Here is a 20,484-nt window from a genome sequence, read left to right on the forward strand (position 1 = left end):
AAATGCGGCCTCCCTTCCAGCACCGAGCACGCAGTGGTCGCTGTTGACCTTGCTGGAGCTACGTGTTGGTTAGTAAGCAAGACGCTGCGCAGGGACAGGGCTCGCCGTCCAAATGGAGAAGCAGTGAGTGAAGAAGAGGTGTGGTCTGCTGTGGGAACGCCTTGGCTCTGCTACTCTTCTATCTTAATCCAAACAATGATAATAATAATAATAAAAGTTTGAAGGCATAGTTTGGAATTGGATCGCTCTCCAGAAATAGGGTGTCCCTAGAGATAGCTCTTACATCCTGCTGGGCTGGAAATATTGCACTGACAGCCTTTGCACTTGGATATTTAGGCATCTTTTGGAACCTAGAGCATGAAGGAATGCAAAATAGCGGAGGAAATCAGCCGAACTTGTTCAACTTTCAGGAGAGCATTTGGTATGAGCTTTGGAAAGTGTTCCCCCACACCCCCCGCCTAGAAAGGCACCTGAGCCAAACCCCAGTATTTACAAATATTTCTGAAATTTTTGAGATCTTCCAGACTGAGGCCTTCCCTTTATAAATAACAGTACTTGGCTTGAATGCATCTGAGCTCCTGGAAAGCATGGACCCCAAACAGAGCACCTCGCATCTCGATCTGTGTTCACTCCAACTCTGTCTTCAAGCGCTCTGCGGCGGGATGGGGATGTTGACGTAAAAAACGTATTCGACTTGTTGCTTGTAAAATAACTTCTGGCAAGTTAGAGGGTCTCAAAGAATAGCTGATACCATCTGGCGTATCTCAGCGAATTTGTCATCGGTTTTATCTCCTCACTTTCCTTTGGGCCAATGGGGTGATCCAGAAGGCAGCAGGCTTGGAGGTTTCGTCTTCACAGCTCTCTAGGGACTGCCTGCTTTGGTACTTTTGCTCTTTCTGGTGTGCTTTGGTCTTTCTCTCTGCTCCTTTTCTAATTCCTAGTGCTCCGGGGCTCGTCGCGGGGAACCCACTTTAGCCAGTGTGTAACCTGGGCTATTTTACTCACTGGGGACCTGGTTTCACAGCCCTTCTCTGAACAGAGCTTCCTCTGCAAGTCCGTCTTAAATTATCTGTGCTCCCATTCCTACTTGTCTTAGGAGGGCTATTCCCACGCTGCCGTGTCCCCCAGAAACCCCACCTAAACCAGCGCCTCAACGTGCAGCTACGGAGTAGCAATCCTTGTTCCAAAGAGTTTACAATCCACGAGAAAACAGGTTCAAGCTATACCAAGCGGTGTTAGTAACCTGACTTGTATTAGTAACCTGTGGAGAGCCTGGGCTTGGAAAGCTGGAAAGTCTACATTTCCAAAGTTGTTGATTAGAGATTTAAGTACAAACTTTTTCCCCTCATCCTCCAGCTTTAAGGTTTCCAGAGGGATTACTGGGATGATGTAGACGACTGGTATTTCACCCACTGTCTCCCCAGCCACGCCGCCACGTCTAAAATCCCGTGTCAGGAACAGAAGTTCAGAAACAGACAGTCTCAACCTTTCCTGTCTTGTTTTCCCATCTGTTTTTAACAGCGTGTTCTTGCCATTTGGACCTTTCTGGGCTCTATCTTGTGATCCCTGATGTAGTATGACATTTCCAGTTTATTAGGAATGCTTTTGTTTATTTGCTGGGGGGGGTGAGGGGGGGTTCGTTCTTTCTTTCTTTCTTCTTTTTTTTTCCCCCCCTCGGTTCTGTGGAGGCTTTCTTGCTCCTCTGCCAACACAAACGAACGGGGCTGGGTCTCCTCCGAGTCAGGAGGGTGCCACCCACACCCATCCTCTCTGGAACGTGGACACAATTATCCCAACAGTAACGAGTCCTTTGAGGGCTCTCAGGCGTTGGATTTTGGGGGGGGCTCTTAGTAAGCTGAAAGAAGCGTTGGTTGTTGGTCCTGTGCTTCCCTAGCATTCTGTAATAAAAGGTCAGCTCCTCGCGTGCTGAAGCCAGGGAGAGTTTCTCAAAAAGGGTTTTCTTTTTTTGAACGGCTTCAGGAGGGCCAGCAAGAATGGACTGACGGCATCAGTTTGCTCGTAGCGTTTAATGGTTTGACTTCAGTTTCCTAGTAGTATTGCATGTTTGCCAGGCCCGTCTCTACTCTTTTAGCACGTTGTATGTTTTGTCTTGTTGCATCCAAGTGTGAGTTTGCTTCTAAACCGAAGGAGGCTGGATGTGCGACTGCGGTTCGGTTCCTCCTGTAGCATGTAGCGCTCCATGACTTGTGTGTGCTGATTCTTAAAATCTCCTCTGTTCTCACGCCTCTAAGAAATTAACCAAGTGATGCCTTTCAGGGACCTGGATTTTGTTCCTGGCTGACATAAATCTCGTTACGTGACTTCAGAGGTGTTTTGTTGTTTTGTGTGTGGGTTTTTTTTTTTTTTTTTCCCAAATAGCATCTGCTCTACTCTACCAGCCCATAAAGTGCTGCGGTGGTGTGAGAAAACGCAGACTGAGCAGACAGTGGTGTTGTTTTCTGGGAGTGTGCATCCAAGAAGCATTCTTTAAATCAGCAGGAGAGTCATGTGAGTGTCCAGATGTGGGAGTATCAGATCTGCAGCAGCGGACTCTCTCCCACCACGGCGCGGTCCAGAGAGCCTTGCGCAGCAAGGAAGGCAGAGAGCAGGTGCTCCAAGTTACCTCTCCGGCCCGAGGGCGAGGAAGATGTGAGGAACAGATTGCACGTCTCCATGAGGCTTGTATTTGTTAACCTCAATCCAATTCTAATTGCGTTCCTGAGCCAGGAGAATAAATCCAGCAAGCGCTGCATGCAGGGAGGACAGATGAGGTCCCACACTCCAGCGCTGACTTATTTGGGGTCTGTCCAGCTCTGAACTTCGGAGAAGCTTGAGGACCAAATCTTTGGCAGCTGTGATCTGCTGTGGTTCCTTTCAAGTAAAGGCGCTACTGTACGGCAGAGCGGCTGGTTTGGGATGACGAATCTCCCTCATACATCTGTGTTCCTGTACAAAAGCAGACCCATAGCACACAATAGCAGTCATTTGCAGAAAATCTAGGAACTCTCTGTTCTGTTCCATGTGGGTCTGGAAGGAGGATCAGAATTTGGGCCCGTAACAGTAAGGGTTTCCAACCAAAAATCGTCACATAGCCAAAACTAACAAAAAAAAAAAACCCACAAAACAAAAAACACCTCTGAAAGCCCTGGGAAGTTCAAAACTGCTTGTCTGCATTTTATTTATTTTAAAAGTTGCCCTCCCCAGGAAAGCAGACAGAGATCCTTCCTGAGCCCCATCTACTCTGACTGCTTCCAGCCAAGCAGCAGCGGCATGTTTCTGCACAGGGAATCTGGTTTATGCATCAGGTTTCCCAGAGAGCAGCCTTCATATCATCCCGTCTTTCCACTTGGCACAGAAATCCAGTGCTGTAGGAATATCACCAACACATGAGAATGGAAGCCACAGCGACGTTTTCTCAAAATAACCTTTCTAACGTCTTCCTGCAAGCAGCCTGGAAACCGTGCCCGCTGCCAGGCATTGCATGGGATGTGCACTGGGCAGGGGTGCCGAGGTGAACCTCTTCTTACGGTTGCAGTAAATAGCCTTGTTTAATGGCAGAAACCCTGCAGAGGAGTATAAGGAACCACCCGTAAAAAGGACTGATTGCAAGCGCAGATGCTTCAGAAGCGACTGGGGTGGATGAGCTGTCTGTGCTCGTAAGCAGCCAGGCATTAATTGCTGTGCTTTGTCCGGACTCAAGGCTGAAGGATACGCAGAATAACACACCAGGCGCTAACAGAGCGGTTGGAAGGATATGTCAGGCTGTTGAGATATGCTGAATTAGCTTTTATGGGTTTATTTTTAACACGGGGGAAGGCCTCGGCTGCTAGAAATAAACCCGATCAATACCTGCTCAGGGTCCTAGTCTGGCTGAACTGTCGCTGTGATTTATGTCCCTCAGGCTCTCGGGCAGTGCTCTTCGTGGGCTATTTTGGAAAGGAGCAGGGGGGATAAGGCAAGTTTTTTGGTTTTGTTTTTTAATTGTTGCTCAGCCTTGGTGGAGTTTGGCCTTTGGGTGCTTCAGCCCCGGCGGTGCCACGGTTTCACCCCCGTCCTGCGCTCCAGGCAGCTTTCGTCCTGCAGCAGGATATTGAAAAGAATACGTTTTTCTCAGGCTGATGGCCATTTTATGAGACAGCCTCGAACAGGGTCCCTGCTTCCCCAGGGTTGGTGTCTGTTAATTTTTCCATTTGTCACACTTGTAGTGGGTCTTCCTGCCTGAGGATTTCTGCGCAGGGTTTTCAGTATTCATAGATTTAAACAAGTCTTGAAAAGGGGCCGTTAGTTCATCTAGCTTTAATTATTAACCGTCTGTGCTACTGGCTCCCTTTTCCACCTTTCATTCTCCTTCTGTTCTTCCTAAGTTTTGTTGGTTCCTCGTTTGTTTTTGTTTTTTGTTTTTATCAATATATGTATCCTCTCAGGAACAGTGCTAGTGTATTAATTGGCATATGTGCAACAAATGTCATGCAAGGATCACAGAGCCCGTTGCCTTGGAGAAATCAGTGCAATTATCCCACATGGGGAATCAGAGGCGCAGAAGAAGCCAGATGGGCATCGGCTGCAGGCATGCCCTGACTCAGCTGACCATGATTTCTTCCTAAAAGGCAATTTGGACCTTGCAGTCATTGGCACACGCTTGCTTGAAACTACTTCAACCGTGCCCTAGAAACCATGTGCTGCTACGGCCTTTCTTCCAGCAGACCTGCCGGGATTCGCTCTGACTCGCTTGGTCGCTGCATCTCCTCCCCGTGCGCTTCATGGGTGGCTTTGCAGCAGCGGGGTCTCTCGCCGGCTCGGTGGAGCTGTGTGCCAGGGACAGATCCCCCTCATCTGCCTCTCCGGCTCAGCGAGGATGCCTGGGGAAGGAAAGGGTTTGGGAAGTCCCGTGTGCCGCAGCCCGCTCCCGCTCCGTTGGCCACCCAACGTGCCATAAACGTCCCCCAGCAGGTGGTGGGCTGGAGCACTTGGTCACCGAGTGGAGAAAGAAAAATAGGAGAGGCTTGTTCTGGAGATAGCAATAATAATAATTTCCTAGAGGTGTCTTTTAGTAGCAACTTATTGATGTTTAAAAACAATGCAGGCAGAATGAGCTAAGACGGAGCTTTGCTCAGAAGGTAGAAGTAAAGCCAAGAGGGTAAAAAGGAAGCCTGAAGGCTTGATTTATTTTATTTTTACCATACTGAGCTGCCTTTCAATAGCGACTGGGTACAATAGGCACTTGTTTCCAGTAAATGTCCCACAGAAGACAGCCTGTGCTTCGGAGGGGACTGCGCAGGGGCTTCCAAGAGGGAAAGCAAAGCCCGTTCGTCCCTGCAGATCAGCGCTGACGCCCTCGCTCATCCAGCTCAGCTGGGGGAGTTTATTTTTCCAGAGTTCCTACTCAGAAACATTTGGCTAAAGGAAAATTTGTGGAGGAGGTTTAGCTCAAATGAGCACAAAAACATGTGTCCTTGTAGTATATTGCCTTTTTTTTTTTTTTTTTAAGGCCTATCTGAGAGCTTGGGAATCATGTGAGGAGAGTTGGGGGGGGGGAAGGTGATGCTTTTCAGATGGCCGCAGAGCTGTGTAAACGCGAGGAAGGGAATTCATATCTGCCTGCAAGTTCTCCCAGCGCTATGGGCAGCCTGAGTTTTTCACTTCTTTACGTTATTTCTTCGGCTGAACAGGCAGGAGGATGGCAGCAGTCTCCAAGAAAGCCTTTCAGAGCTGGGCTAAGCTTTCTGCCTTAAACTACCGTTGCTTCCAGCATGTCCACCCACTCCTCTTCCAGTGACTCCCAGACGTCCCTGGAGGAGGAAACAGGGTCCGGTGTTGTGCCAAGGCCCCTTTTCTTGCACTGTGACCTGGTCGCCAGGGAAAAAAAAGGGGCAGGGTGCAAGAGGAGCCGGGGTCTGGACTGTTAAACGCAGAGCAAACAGCTGCCTTCCTCCCTCTCGCACCACTTCATTCTCACGCACAAGCTGTTCCTTCCAATCTCTTTTCTCTCCTACCCTTCACAAGTAAAGCATGTTGTTTTATCCAGATACGAGATGCCGAGCAAACAAATTGCAGGTCAGAGTCTTCCCTTCTCCCCCCCTCCCCGCCGACTCCATTTTCCCACCCCGCACATTTTTGTGCACCAACCCCCTCTTCTTTTTCCCATGCCCTTTTGGTGGGGAGCAGGGCTGGTACGCAACGCTGTCAAGCGCTCGGCACAAAAAACACAGGCCTGCAGATGTGAGCCGCGTTTGGCAGGCGCGGCGTTTTGTGTGCGGACGGGCTGGAAAACCCGGGCAGATGGACTGCACCCTCCTCGCATCGAGCCAGGGTAGTCCTGCTTGCTCTCGGCACGGGCTGTGCAGCGATTACAGCTGCGGGCTCGGTCATCCCGTGGCTGCCTCCCACCTCCACCTTATTTTGCTCTTCCCTTCTCAAGGGAGCCCCGGTGGCCCATTGCCTCCCTCCCGCCACCGGCGTGGTGCAGCTCCTGTATGCGAGGGATGGGAAATAATGTAGAGCATGGGATTTTTTGAAGCCAGAGGGTGACAGAGTACAGCTGAAAGGAGAAGAGGTGCAGGTGGCTGGAGAAGCTCTTCCTGCCCTCCTACAAGTTTGCATAAGGGCAAGAGGGCGAGAAATAAAGTGCTGTCTAACCCAGTGGTGAAGCACTGCAAACGGTGAACAAGAAAGGATGCGCATGGATTTGTGTATCTAGGGATTGTGCATCCCGAGGAGATGCCGTGAAGCTCACCTGGTAACGAGATGAGGGCTATAATAATTGGTCGGATGAAAAAAAAATGGATCTGTGCGTGCCAAGACAGGCGTAAGGAGGAGAGAGATGTTGGGAAAAGAGGGAACTGCAGGGTTTCAGAAGTTCAGGAGAGAAAACCAGAATGTTGTGGCTGCATTTGGCTTGGGGCACTGGGTTTGCAGGGTGGAAGGTGGTGATCTGTCTTTATCCCTTCTGTTGGTGCAAATACTTGCATGTAGCTAATCTAGTTGGTAGGGTTCTTCGTCTCAAGTTGTAACTGAACCACTTCTCTGGCCTATGTTGTCAGCAGCACCTCTGAAAAGGGAAGAAAACAAAGTACTGACCATGTCTATCTATTGAGGTGCTGTAAGGAAGCGGTTGTGCCATTCTTGGCTTCTCTTGCTCATAACCCGGACTATTGTCTGATCAAACTACCTTGTGAAGTTAAATTCACACCGCCCCAGAGTCTGCTGGGCTCCAGCTTACATCCCCAGCCAGTAGCATGGACCTGAATGAAATGAACCTAAGGGTATTGCTCAAAAAGGCAAGAGGGGTAGCAATGCAGAACCGTTGCTGCGTCTCGTGTTCCTTGACATCTATGCTGTGTTGACCAAAAAATCCCTGCCCAGTATAGAGAGGGAGACAATGGTTTGCAAGCTGCTTTATACTACCTCATCTTAAGGACTTGGCATATCCAGTTGAATTCTCTTTGGGCTCTTTCTGTAGACAGTCATTTTGTTTTCTAACCTGGAGCTGATATCAGGACACCAAATGATGATTTAATAGTAAACCAGGTAATCTGACTTGTTCTTGTTATGGACATGCAGGTCAAATAATAGCCATCTGGGAGGCTCTGTGGCACCTGTGTGGCCGTTGTGATGCCCAGTCATGGACAAGAAGTGCTACGTCCTTTCCCTGAGTGAGCGATAAGGAGCGTTAACACCCAGGAACAGCATGGCCATAGTGTGTGGAGGCAGCGCTTTGTGTCCAGGAAAGAGAGTTGAAATCACAGGAGCAAGGCACTCACTGCTCTGGGAACTGTGATCCTTAATTCAGGTGCATGTGCTCCAGTGACCCACAGAAAAGGGAGACCTTACTGATGGGGGGAAGGAAGTTAGGTGGTAAGTTCAGTGGAAGGTGGCATCTGATTCACTTAGGCTTGTATTGAAAATCATGCATGACCATGTTTGATCTCTGGCTGCTTGCCTCGCTCTGTCCTTTCCGGAGTTTCACCATCTTTTGCACCTTCTTGCACCATTGCAGTGGGTGCAACCACGCCTGAAACAGTGTTAGCTAATGAGGTCCTTGTCTCCTGCTCATCCCTTTGTATCAACCTCCACCTTCTGCCCAAAGCCACCAGAGACTACTGCCACATTGCAGAGAAATGCTGGGTAAAATAGGAGATTTACTTTCATACAAAGTCTAAAAGCCGGTAATGTTCCATGTCAGGTATTAATGGTGTAAAATCTTGAATAGGTACGTGAAAGTGAGCTGCTGGACTAATCTAAGCAGAGGAGGAGAAAGGGACTTTCACTTCTTGTATTCCCTACCTTGCTGCTTCCTGAAGTTTTACTGCATTACTTGGTGAAATCATTCCTTTCCCCAAGAACAGACACGGTGAAAATGTGACAATTCAGCTTGTTCCTGTAGCTTTCATTGCTTCATCAGGTCAGAACTGTTGACTCATCAGTCTGTCTTCATGTGATTCCCTCGAAATAGCTTCCTTTGGGCAGACTGAGCATGGAATATGCAGCGCTGTCGGCACAACTTCACTTTGAGAAACTGATGTAGCTGATCCTGGGAGGCTGGTCCCTCTGGAGCTATTCCAGTCTCTTCTGCTTGTGCTCCATCTACTCAGCTTCGTGTGTGTGCAGGAGGGGAGCTGGGTTTGGGGAAGCACTGCCTCTTTTCTGCTGTGAGTTTTATGAGAGGAGGTGAATATTCTCCCTTCTCAGGAAGGGAACCTCCTCGTGACATAGCAAGGATCATTAATGGCATTAAGACGTGCTTTGCCCAAACCTCTTCAGTGTTCTCCCCATGCCGCGTTTGTTTTCTGACGCCACCTCCCTGTCTGAAAGGTCTCAGGCAGAGACGGACAGCGGCGATGGTAACTCAGAATGGCGCTGCCACGGGTAGCAGGGTGACAAGGGGGTCGCCTCCTCCACGGGTGAATTCAGTAGGGAAATCCAGGCCACGCTGAGAGGAGAGTCCATCTGTCCTCCAGGACTTGGAGGATTGCTTGACATCTCTCAGAAGGAAAGAAGAGGGGAAAAAAAAAAAAACCCTCTAACTCTTCCTTTGATCATTTCCAGAGATCACCACTTCTCCAGAATAAAGATAAGAGGTGATGGATGGCCTGAGGTGCATGGACTCCCTCCACCCTCTGCATGACTGCCCAGACCGTGGGCTGCCTGTTTCATCCTGCCTAATGTTCCTTGCTTCCTGCCTCAGTCCCTGGCCAAGTAGGCTTTGTGCTGGTGTACCCAGCGCAGACTGTGGTCAAGTGGTTTTGGGGCCTGTGAGTCAGGTCTGCTCTGCTTTGTGTTGCCACTGGGGTGTGTCTGCTTTGGGTCTGCGGGGTGTCCTTCAGTAAGTCTCTTAAGAAATCTGTGTGTCTTCACAAATCTCTTTAGAAACCTTCCCTCTGAGCAAAATGTGGACAATAAAGATTTGGAGCTGAAAGGTTTCTGGTTCTCTTGCTCATTGGAGGGGGCTGGTTTTGTTTTGGGGTGTTATTAACAATTTTACTCCAGTTTTAAATGCTTTAATCCAGTTTTAAAAGTTTCTGAGACAGGGTTTGCTACAGTTTTCTTCTTTTGCAGTTAGGAAAGAGAGAACAGAAAAGGTTTAAACTTTTTCTTCTTCATCAGTGTTTTTACCTAAGTCAGAGCTACTCTTTTGAGTGACCTAAAGATACTGCTAAGAGTCTTGTAACTGCTTGTCATCTGTATCTCTAAGGTGTTTTGAAATGCTGGGCTAGACGTCATTTAACCTGACATGTCCTTCCTTCCTTCCGTTGGATGTGGTGACAGCATAAACCCTGACATTGTAAGAGAGGTCATATGGCACCTCTTGTGATAGTCTCAAAAACTTTCTCACCTATACCTTTTTTTTTTTTTTTTTTTTTAACACTTTAGATTTGCTTTTCAGAGTGGTTTTCTGCCAGGAGAGAGCCCAGCACAGCTGTCCGCAGAACCGTGGGGTACAGCGATCTTGTCTGATCTTGCTATTTCAGATGACCTCGTAACAGTTACTTACAGCTAATGTAACACAGCTAGTCTCCCAGCACTTTGGCCTCCTGTCTAAATGCTTCCATACCGACTTTACTGCCAGCTATAATCACTGTCTAAGAATGAGAAGTAATTTAGTTCCTAAGCAACCTCTCTCCTGGACTCTTGCTAAAGAGTGACTTAGCATTTTCCGAAGGAAAAAGGAGACACTGATAGCAGTGTGTCAAGGCAGGTTCTTATTATGCACTTATCCCTTAGGAACCTGGTTTAATTATGAGCCACCAAGGATCAGCCAGCTGGGTGGCTTGCCAGGGGGTTGGGGCACAAAGTAGTGCTGTGCTGTGGGGAGCCAAGTTCAGTCCATTTGGGGGAAGCTCGAATAAGGATTAAAATCTGTAACCGTTAGGAGTGTTTCCAGGAGAGCGTTCTTCAGATGACCAGCTTTTTCCTCATTTCTTCTCACTGCTTTCATTTTTCTCCTACCCCTAAAGCGTTTTCCTGTCTGCTGTCAGTTTATTTCATCTGTCCCCCCCGTCATTCTAGCCCATTTCAAACACCCAGTAAAATCAATGAATGTCATTTTACAGGGCATTTCTGTTGTGGTGACTACTGGTTTTATTTCAAACCCATCAATGCCTATCCTGAAAAATGAATTTGCGGGCCATCCCTATCCTAACCATCTCTGTCCATCTGAGATATTCCTATTGCCTCTGTTAGAACAGTATCTCAGTAAATTAAGATATTTAGTGTATTTGTCCTTGTTCAGTCCCTATAAGGCAAAGCTTCAGGTCAATAACAGTTTGCCCGTGTATTGTAGAGAAGTCAGAACCAAAGCAGTCAGCTTAATTTGTTTCATCAGGGTACCCAGCTTTCGCATGGGACATGCTGACTTCTGACCTCCTGTTTTCATTCAGTTCCTCTTCAGCCGTGGTTCTCGACTCCTCCATGGAGCTGGGAGATCTGAAGGAGGAAGTATGTTACATTTTGAGATCAGGCCGTAGGGAAGAGACCAAGCAGCTAGCTTGAAAGGAAGATGTAGGAAATAGGACAGGGGAGATCATCTGTTGGGTCACAGAAACACAGAATTGATGAGGTTGGAAGGGACCTCTGGAGACCATCTAGTCCAACCACAGAATCACAGAATGGTTGAGGTTGGACCCACCAGCTCAAAGCAGGGTCAGCTAGGGCAGGTTGCCCAGGATCATGTCCAGTTGGGTTCTGAATGCCTCCAGGGTTGGATACTCCTCAACCTTTCTGGGCAACCTACTCCAGTGTTAGATCACCCTTGCTGTAGAAAGGTTTTCTGTTATGTTTAAATGGAATTTCCCGTATTTCATTTGGTGCCCATTGCCTCTTGTTGCTATCACTGGGCACCACTGATAAGAGTCTGGCTCCATCTTCTTTATACGCTCCCCTCAGGTGTGTGCATATATACACATTGTTAAGATCCCCCTGAACCTTCAGCCTCCAGGTTGAACGGTCCCAGGTCTCTCAGCCTCTCCTTGTATGACAGATGCTCCAGTCCCTAAATCATCTGTGTGGCCCTTTGCCAGACTTGCTCCACTTACTCCACGTATTGGGGAGCCCAGCACTGGACACAATACTGCATACGTGGAGCCTTGCTTTTGCAGGGCTAAGAGAAATAAAAAAGGAGTGGCAGCTTAGTACGCTTCTGAGGTCAATGGACAAGAGCAGCTTCACACAAGGAGCCTTTCTGCTGAGTAAAGTAATGCTTTCTAACGCGGCTGAGTGACGCCAAAGTGAGTATAAATGTGTGCTTACATTAAGCAAGGACTTACCAGCTCTGGAGGGTTGGAGTTTAGCTGTTTGAGCCTAGGAGGAGCTAATGGTAGATTTGGAAGTAGAACCTAGGCATGATCTAACGGTTGCCGATGACCCCCTCAAGCTGCAGCAAGTTGTCTATATATATGAGGAAGGAAACACTATTAATTTTTATTCCTCTTTGTTTAAAAAAATAAAACATCCTGGCAGAGAGTCAACATGCAAGGAATGGACAGGCACACTGCCTCGTTTGTTGGAATGGTCTACAGATTAAATTAAGGTTTAAAAAAAAAAAAAGAAAGAGAGAAAGAGAACAAGCGTTTTCTATGGGCAGAGTTCATTCGCAAGTCAGTCATTTCTCTTGCTCTTCAGGGAGTGATATTAGACAATTAGCTAATTGGCTTTGGGAGGTGACCTGTCAGTGACTCAAGGAGGAAATGTCTCCTGTGCAATTTGACATAAAGAATATATTTTCAGCCCGTTGTGACAGCTGCAAGCACTCCCCATTAAAATTGAGCATGTTATGGCTGTAATAACGGAAAGCTTGGAATCCACTGTAGTGAGAGAAAAGCAATGAAAAACCTGATAACACGCATTAAATTGCAGTCATAGCCAGCAAGTTATATTGTCAAGTTTGAAATATTTCTGAATTATCTTATCATTAGCACTGTGTAAGCATCCAAAGCCTTTCTGAGGTTGAAATCTGTCCCCAATTACCTTTTTAAGCTCTCTAGTTCAGTGGCTCATCTGTCTTCAGACTCGTGAGGTAGCTGACTCTCTGATCTGAGTCTGTGTGAAGTCTGGATGACTTGGATCCAGGATTTTGGCCTAATCCTTTGGAAAGAAGGACCGGTTGCTAGATTTGCTCTGTAACAGGATGTGGATATTCTACGTTCTTCTGTAAGTTCTCAGGGCCTGGCTTGAGGTCTCCAAAATGCCCCCAGAAGCCTGCCCCTTTATTTTGTGTGTTTTGGCAGATGCAGTAAGTTAGGGGGAAGCACGCTCGTACCACTGATGTAGCAAAAACTGAAATACCAAAGGGAATGTGTCGCAAATAGACACCAGTCATAAGATAATTAGCTGAAGAAAAGCAGGAAGTCTCCTTCAGCTGAAATGATGTAATTTTCCACAAACAGAACTTCATTCACGTGAATGTTTTTTAAAAATAAATGCAAGTAGGGCAACTCCAACTTTTAAAAAATGACCTTTGGAAGGAGGAGGGGGGTCCTAAACTGGTGCTATGGAGGGCCTAGTTTTCCTTCCGTAGATCATTGGCCCTTTCTAAACCTCAGGTGCCTGAAAATCATGATACGAATCTGAAAATGTTGGCTGCCAAACTGAGTCTCCATCGCTTCCCACACCCCCACTATATTTTCTTGTCCTCTGAGTTATGGAGCAGGACTGTTATAATATTTGCAAGCAATGAAGAGCTTTGCAGAGGTTTGGAGGCTCAAGTTTCCATGCTGACAGTGAGGAGGTACGTGCCAGGATCAGGCCTGTGAATGGAGTTACAGTGGAAGTCCTTCCTTGAAGATGCATAGCATCCATGCCTCGCTGCGGAGGCTAGATTAAGGAAGCCACCGAGGCCAGGATAATTTTTGCCGCTCACACTTGCGACTAAAACCGGATGTTTATTCTCCTGGTTGATTATACAGGGTCAGCAGGTTGCTTTGGGCAGAAGGCTGTGGTTTGGTGACTGCTCCTCTTGCGTTGGTGCAGGATGTAGAAAGCCAGGTGTTTTGCAAACTGCTGAAGACTCAAAGTCCCTTTGGAACACTAGCGCGTCATTCTTCAGCCTTTTTTTCTATGACATTAGTTAAAAGGTGCAACTTGCCCTGGACTCAAACTGGGCTGTTTTAGCCAAAACGGTAAGTACTAACTAGAATTCTGTATTTGAGTCTGAATCACAAGCAGGAGTTAAAACATGTGGGTCACCAATGTGCCTGGCAGTGAAGCGTGAATGTAAAGCAGCCGTCTTGAATAAGCCAGTTGCCTCTTGGAGGCTGTTGCGCAGGGCAGTGAAAGACATCCTGCCACATCCTTTCCCCCTGCAAGTCCACATATGAAAATGTGACGTTGGGGTTTTTGATGTCTATGGGGTCTTTGGTGTGTATGGACTAGGGTTTGGTGGGAGATCCAGGAACCCTGCAGGCACCTGGTTGCATTGATGTGTTAGGCAAACAGTATGCATATGATAAATTAGAAAGGGAAAAAAATATTTCATCTAGGTGGTGTGTTTATGTCAGAATGCCAGGCGGTTTTTTTTGGGCGCAAGCAGGAGACATTTGCTATTTTAGTCACCGCTACACAAGAGTTTCTCATAAAGGCCTTCAAATTAAAATAAACCTCTCAACTGAGTGACCCATCGTTAGTGGTAAAGGCAGCTATGCACGACCGCAGACATGTCCCACAGTAGGGCGACGTGACGTAGAAGTCATTTTAAAAAAACAGAAAAGAAGCAAGACACATTTTCCAAAACCATTTCTTTTTATTTGTTTTGCAGAAAACTTCTAAAACACCTAATTTACCTCCATCTGCATGAACTATCAGAAACATGTGAAATTGCGAAGCGTATTGAAAGCTCGTGTTCCCCAGTCCTACCCCGCGGCCTCTCTGACCCTCGCCCATCTTTCAGCCTTGAGGCTGGTGGGGACTGCGGCCATCAGAGCAGACTGGAAGAACCGCAGAGCCCACTGCTTTCCAAGTGACCCCACTGCACTTGCCCTCTTCCCTGTGGCCACAGTTAAAGCGGAGGTGGCCCAGGTGGCTCTCAGTGCCCGGCAGTCACCTTTCCCGGGCAGGTTTCACACACTTGATTCAATAGTCACTGGTGGAAATTCAAGCTGGAAACTATCTGGCGAGTGCCTGTGCTAACAGGCAAGTAGATATTTATATTTTGAACAGCTAAAGACCTCATGCGACGGGTGGGACGCGCCTGACCTGCAGCGTGGCACTGGCTGCTCCTCTTCATGCCTTGCCCTTGCAAATTCGGTGCTTTTGTGTGCAGCTGACGTATTGCATGCAAGTGATGGTAGTATTTCAGCAGCTAGTGAAGTATTTTCTATAGGGAATTTGCAAAGCAAATCAGCAAATCAGTCGGAAGATGTGCTAGAAATCTAAAGTTATAGAAATCCCTATATTTTAGCCGCACAGGAAAAACTCCTTACCAAGAGCGTGCTTTCTTTGGGGTTTACTTTTCCTTTTCCGAATACTGTACTCCAGAGTGTTACAGTAAATCTGCAATGTATTGTAAAAGAAAAGAAATGAAAGCTCTGTGATGACCTTTCGAAAACTCTCAGTGCGGTTGAAGGAAGTTTCCATGGCTGCATACTAAAGGGTTAATTTTTTAAAAAGCTTTATCTGCAAAGCTTGAAGTCAGGTAACTTGCCCAAAGCCTATAGGAGAGCCTACAGAAAGCTTGTAATGAACCCTAAGAGCTGTGCGTCAAGAGTTATGCTTTCAACTAAATCGAGGGCTTAGGTCTCCATTATTTAACAGACCTAAACAGGCCTTTTTGGGCAAATCTTTTGGAGGTCAAAAAATTGCAGTTTTTCAAAAACAAACTGTTTTTCAGATATGTTTGGGTTTCAGCAGCGATTCGGGAGGGTTTTTGCTGCTCAAGAGGGAAATTCTGCTTGAAAGGAGGGATAAAAATTGAATTGCCAGTTGCACAGTGTCTAACGCATTTCTCTGACACATGGTCAGAGCAGAGCAAGGTCTCGGAAGTTTTGCCTCCCGTATTATCCGAGACAAAAGCCGAGGAGTTAGTATCCTGGTGCATTTTGGTGGGGCAGGAAGAGAATCGCCTCTCGTTCCTGTTGCATGCTGGAAGAAAAGTGACTTTAAAAGCAGCCACATTTTCTTGGTGAAACAGAGCATTGTTTTCTCGCCAATTCGTATTGCCAGGGGGGACCGCCTGGCCCCACTGAATTTAGCACGAGGAGCGCTAACGCAAAATCCCTTCTTTCCTCCCGCTTCTCTTCGAGGTTATTCCTGGCCTTGACCCGGCAGCCCCATCTCCCCAGGCGAGCCATGGCGCTCACCCAGATGCGTGGGTCTACCCAGCGGGATCCCACTTGCTTGGAGATGCTTGCTGCAATCTCAGTCGCGGTGGGGGGGGGCTTCGCTACATACCTTCTCCTGGACTCGCTGCCTCGTGAAGCAGTTGAAAGAAACCCCAGCTATAGGGCAAACATCCTGCTGGGGAGAGGAAACACTTCCTCTGACACTGGATAACCTGCCTTCCTATAGAAAGAGAATTTATGTTTCCTGGCGGAGCGCGCAGACTGACGATGAAGGGGACACCGTGCGTGTGCCCCTTGTGCCAGGAGGGCCAGCTCCGCCAGCCGCCAAAGTCGATGGAAACGCTTCCCATATTCGGTGGGTTTTGGGGCAGCTTCTCAAGGACGTGCTCTGCTTGCTTTGCTTCTGCTGGCTCCGGCTGCCGGTGCTCGAGACCCTTGCGGGAGCTAATTGCTCCCTTGCAGGAGCCAATTCCTCCCTTGCAGGAGCTAATTCCTCCCCTTGCAGGAATTAACTCCTGCTAATTTCCCCCTTGTAGGAGGTAATTCCCCCCTCGCAGGAGCTAACTCCCCCCTTGCAGAAGTAACAAATGCAATCCCGCGTGCAACGAGCAGGGGCAAAGGCTGGAGCCGAGGGTCGGTGCTGTGAGGCAGCCGGAGCAGGTAGATCCTCGTCAGTCCGTTCTGCACGGGGCTGGTCAGCACAGCTTTTACAGCGTCTGCTGGAGGGACAGCAAAGGGACATAAACAGTCTATTTGCATGCTGCTGGGAACTTGGGATGAGTTTTGCCCACACTGTCCACATCTGCACGGCCCAGGATGGACGCTGTGGTCAATTCGGAGCAGAAGAAATCTCTGCTTCTCAATGAGGAGAGGTAGAATGAAAACTGCCAGCTAGGATACCCTAAAAAAGAAAAAAAGAAAAAAGAAAATAGGAAAAGAGAAAAGCGAGGCAGAGAGGAAGACTCCAGGAAATGAGGTTTTGGGGTTGTTTTGTTTGTTTTTAATATAATGGCCAAGAAAAGATTTCCTGCTGTGCTAGAGGGACAACAGAGGAGGGAAGCTCTTCCTAAAAATAAACAGGCGGCTGTGTGTACTTGCTAGACAGCTCCTCTTTGGGACTGTCTGATTTGACAGGGAACGCTCAGCCTGCTCCCGAGGGCACTTCTACTCTAAACCCTCTCCTTCTCCTCAGACGTACATGCATTGATCCAAAGCATAAGTGACTTGGCTTTCTCCCCTCCCTCGCCCATCGTTTTTCCCCCATGCACTGAAAATATCTGGACATCTGTCGGCAGAGGCGATGGGCAAGGGGGAAGGCATTTGTGAAACAAAACGGCTGAAAGAAATGCTGCATCCCTTGCGGCTCCATGTAAGGGGAATACAAATAGAGAGGACAAGATGTGATATCCGTCTAGCTGAGCGCAGCGTAAAGGCAGGATTTGAGCAGGTTGCGTGTCTGAGAGCAAAACACGGCTCCGCAGGAGCTCCTCCTGCGAATCGGGGTTAGCGGTGTTTTACAGCCTCTGCTGCAACCACAGGGCGTTGAAACCAGGGGGAGAAATGGAGTGATAGTTGGGACTTCGGGGCAGGTATGTTATGCTTAGCATGGGCAAGTTAGAGTATGTGACAGCATCTGGCCCCGAAAGCTTCCTATTCCCCTTACTCCTGCTAGAATAAATCTACTGGCATCAATAGAAAGGGGTGCCAAGGTAAAACCTGGGTGCAGAAGGCAAGAAATCAGATCCTCTCTCTGCCTCTGCCCAGAGCGCCTGGTGCTGCTCGTTGGAAAGGCACTTTTGTTCCCACGAGCACCTTCTTCTTGTTCCCAGATGCACAAAAAGCATCACAGCAGAATAACATGGGGCAAAAAGCTGAGGATGTTTCCATAGCTGTAGCAGCCGTGGTGGGCATTTCTTAAAAAAAAAAAAAAAAAAAAAAAAAAAGTGAAGTCTGAGGCTCCCACAGTGGTTTTTGAGAGCGACACAGTGCGCAAGCTGCTCTCTCAAAAGCAGAAGGTAGACTAGCAGACTGGGACAAAATCAGGTCTCACTTTGAGTCCGAAGCTGCACCCAAATTTGGGCTTTCTAAATGACACTTTTCAGTGTAACCTCCTGGTTCGGCGCAGAGCTGGCCTCAGTATTGCTCTGGGTAAAATGAGCAGCCAAACAGGCTCCCAGAAGGAGCCTGTGCTTTTGTGAAGAGGAAGATTATCCACTGTTAAATGACACTAAAACACAGACAAAAAGCTTTGGACGCATTGTTATCTGATCCTCTTTCCTGCACACGCCACAGCTGTGTTCAGTAGGTTGCTATACCTGTCTTGCTCAATATGCCAGCCACTACCTGAATTAGGGTAACGCTTCTCCCAAAAACAGGACATTTCACTATTTCAGAGATTCCAGGGATTCCCTGAGACCTATGGTAGTGGCCACTGTTAGGGGACTATCTAGAAAAACCTTTGGCTGTGACCCGGTGTAGCGGGTCCTGTGTGACCCTTGGGAGGACGTGCCGAGCGTTAGGTACCAGCACCTCAAAGTCAAAGCCTCCAGGACCTGAGCGAATGCTTAGGTCTTGTATTGCCCCCTCCTCTAGAAAATCAGAGGGTCATCCTTCAGGTGGGAGATTGCTGCTACAGAGCCATCGCTTCCTGACAGTGGCACTTATTTCCTATTCAAGTGCCAGAAAATTGGGGCAGTGTCTGGAGGAGGGTTGCAGAACGGCAGCTTCTGAATGACAGTCATGGTCCTTGCAACCTCACTTAGACAGGGATGTATATCGAGGAGAATTTGAAGCCAGGGGAGTTTTTCTGGATATTAACCTGCATGTCTCAGTTAAGAATCTGACTCTAAATGTCTTCTTGCCAATCTCCCAGCCTTACACGTGTTTCTGCTGCGGTAGTCACTGGGCTGGGCTGGGGCAGAGTTGGTCAAACCAGGCGCTGAAATCATAGCTTGTTTCAGATAAAACCTGCATCGTTTGCTCCATACTCCCTGCTGCAGTGGCACCCTCCTAGGAGGGCATCACGATCCTGTGTCCTGTCCCTTCTCCTCCCACCACCACAGCAGTGGTGCTCAGTGTAGAAAGCCACGGCTTCCCTCTCCCTTTCCCCTTCACCATTTTTGGGCTAAGATCTGGTAACCTTCCCTCTTCCCACATGTGGAGGATTGTCACTGCTGGCTCAGGTAGTGCAAAATCAGGGTTAGTCCCACTGTAGCAAGCCAAACCACCAGCAAAGGGGCTAGACTTCCGTTTTGCTGGATGATTCCTCACATGGTGCATTGACACAACATGCCATATAAGGCCTTTGCAGCAGAGCTGTCCACACAGAGCTGGCTGTAATGCAACCCCCAAACTGCCTAGGGTTTACGTGTAGAAGTAGCAATGAATGTAATCTTCAGTATTTTCACATTTTTACCCAAATAAGCTCCAGGTTTCACTGGAGGAGACTCGGCTGCTGTAGGAAAACCATTTGGGGAATGCACAGGTCTGCTGAAACATGTAGGGTAGGAGAGGTGAGCTTTGTACAACAGAAATGATGCTGTGATTGTGGACGGGGGCAACCAAGGAAGTTTTTGCAGTTTGAAATGGGGTGTTGAATACCCACTCCACAGCAAAGGCTGGGTATTATACATATATATATAGGCCCTAATGAGATTGCCCCATCCAGACCTACCTAGGGATGCTCTGTATTTCTCTGACCCTATGGATGAGTAAAAGCCTTTCAGTGCTTCCTCTAAATAAGAATTGTTTCTAAGACAATTGTTTCTAAGACAACTGCAGGTTTTATCTGAAACAACTTGGGTTCCCCAAGCCCCTCATGATTGTTAGGCTAACACAACCTATTTGTGCCTCCAAGTGTGGTTACATGCAGGGCTTTTGCGTCCAGTGCTAGTCAAAGTTGTCTCCAACCCTTCTCCTCCCTTGTCTGTGTGCAGAGAAACTTTCTGCCCCCACCATCTTGGGCCAACACAACTGCTTGTGGAGCCAAGCTGTAAAAATGCCCTTCCAAAAAAACCTCCTAGAGCAAAGAGAAGGGGAGAGAGGATTGCAGTCCAGGATGGAGAGCGAAGATAGGGTGAGGGCTAAGGACATGGGAGCAGAGTTTTTGGAGCTGAAGCCAATGTGTCATAAGCCTGCACACCCAGGTGCGTTCAGAGCAGTTACAGTTTTGTGGGGTGAGGGGCTTAATATTCATTTAGTTCTTCATATAGTTCTTCATACGTGAAGAATGCTCTCAGCTCAGGGGCAAGATGCTCCTATCCAAATGAGGCCCTGCCTTGGTTTTGCCCGCAGCCGTTGTGAGCTGCATGGGCAGAGCCGGGGAGGGAGCGAGAGGGTTCAGCTCGGAGATGGCAGAACTTGTTCGATGCAGATTTGTGGTGTTTGTCTTACTTGCTGCTGCTTTTAAATGCATCTGGAATCCAAGGATGTAATTAAATAATTGAAGCAATTTACTGTAGACCCATGCCATGCAGCTAAGAGATCTCTGCCGGTAAATACAAGAATATCAATATTCCAAAGCAACCACGTGTTTTGAAATCAGTGATGCAGCAAGTGCAAGGAATTTTAATGCCCATATGGGGAGGAGGGAGGAATTCAAGAACTAAAAGATGCACCTTGTTGCGGTTTTAAGGTAGCAAAACACTGAGGAGCGAAGTGTTGGAAGCTCATTAGCTCCTAAGGCAAATGCATTGCCACTCAGAGGTCTGAAGAG

General features: G+C 47.9%; 1 protein-coding gene and 1 long non-coding RNA gene across 2 annotated transcripts in view; one reads left to right on the top strand and one right to left on the bottom strand.

Annotated features, from left to right (window-relative positions):
- GAB2 (GRB2 associated binding protein 2) overlaps positions 1 to 20,484 on the top strand; it is a 123,334-nt gene that overhangs the window by 16,147 nt on the left and 86,703 nt on the right. The window lies entirely within an intron of this gene.
- On the bottom strand, positions 9,056 to 12,741 carry LOC138065657 (uncharacterized). The gene is made up of 3 exons (XR_011138766.1): positions 12,463 to 12,741; positions 11,763 to 11,883; positions 9,056 to 10,923 (listed from the first exon to the last, which is right to left on the bottom strand). It is a non-coding gene; the product is annotated as an uncharacterized lncRNA (long non-coding RNA).

Source organism: Struthio camelus, chromosome 1, assembly GCF_040807025.1.
Source record: "Struthio camelus isolate bStrCam1 chromosome 1, bStrCam1.hap1, whole genome shotgun sequence".
In the NCBI taxonomy this organism is placed as follows: domain Eukaryota; kingdom Metazoa; phylum Chordata; class Aves; order Struthioniformes; family Struthionidae; genus Struthio; species Struthio camelus.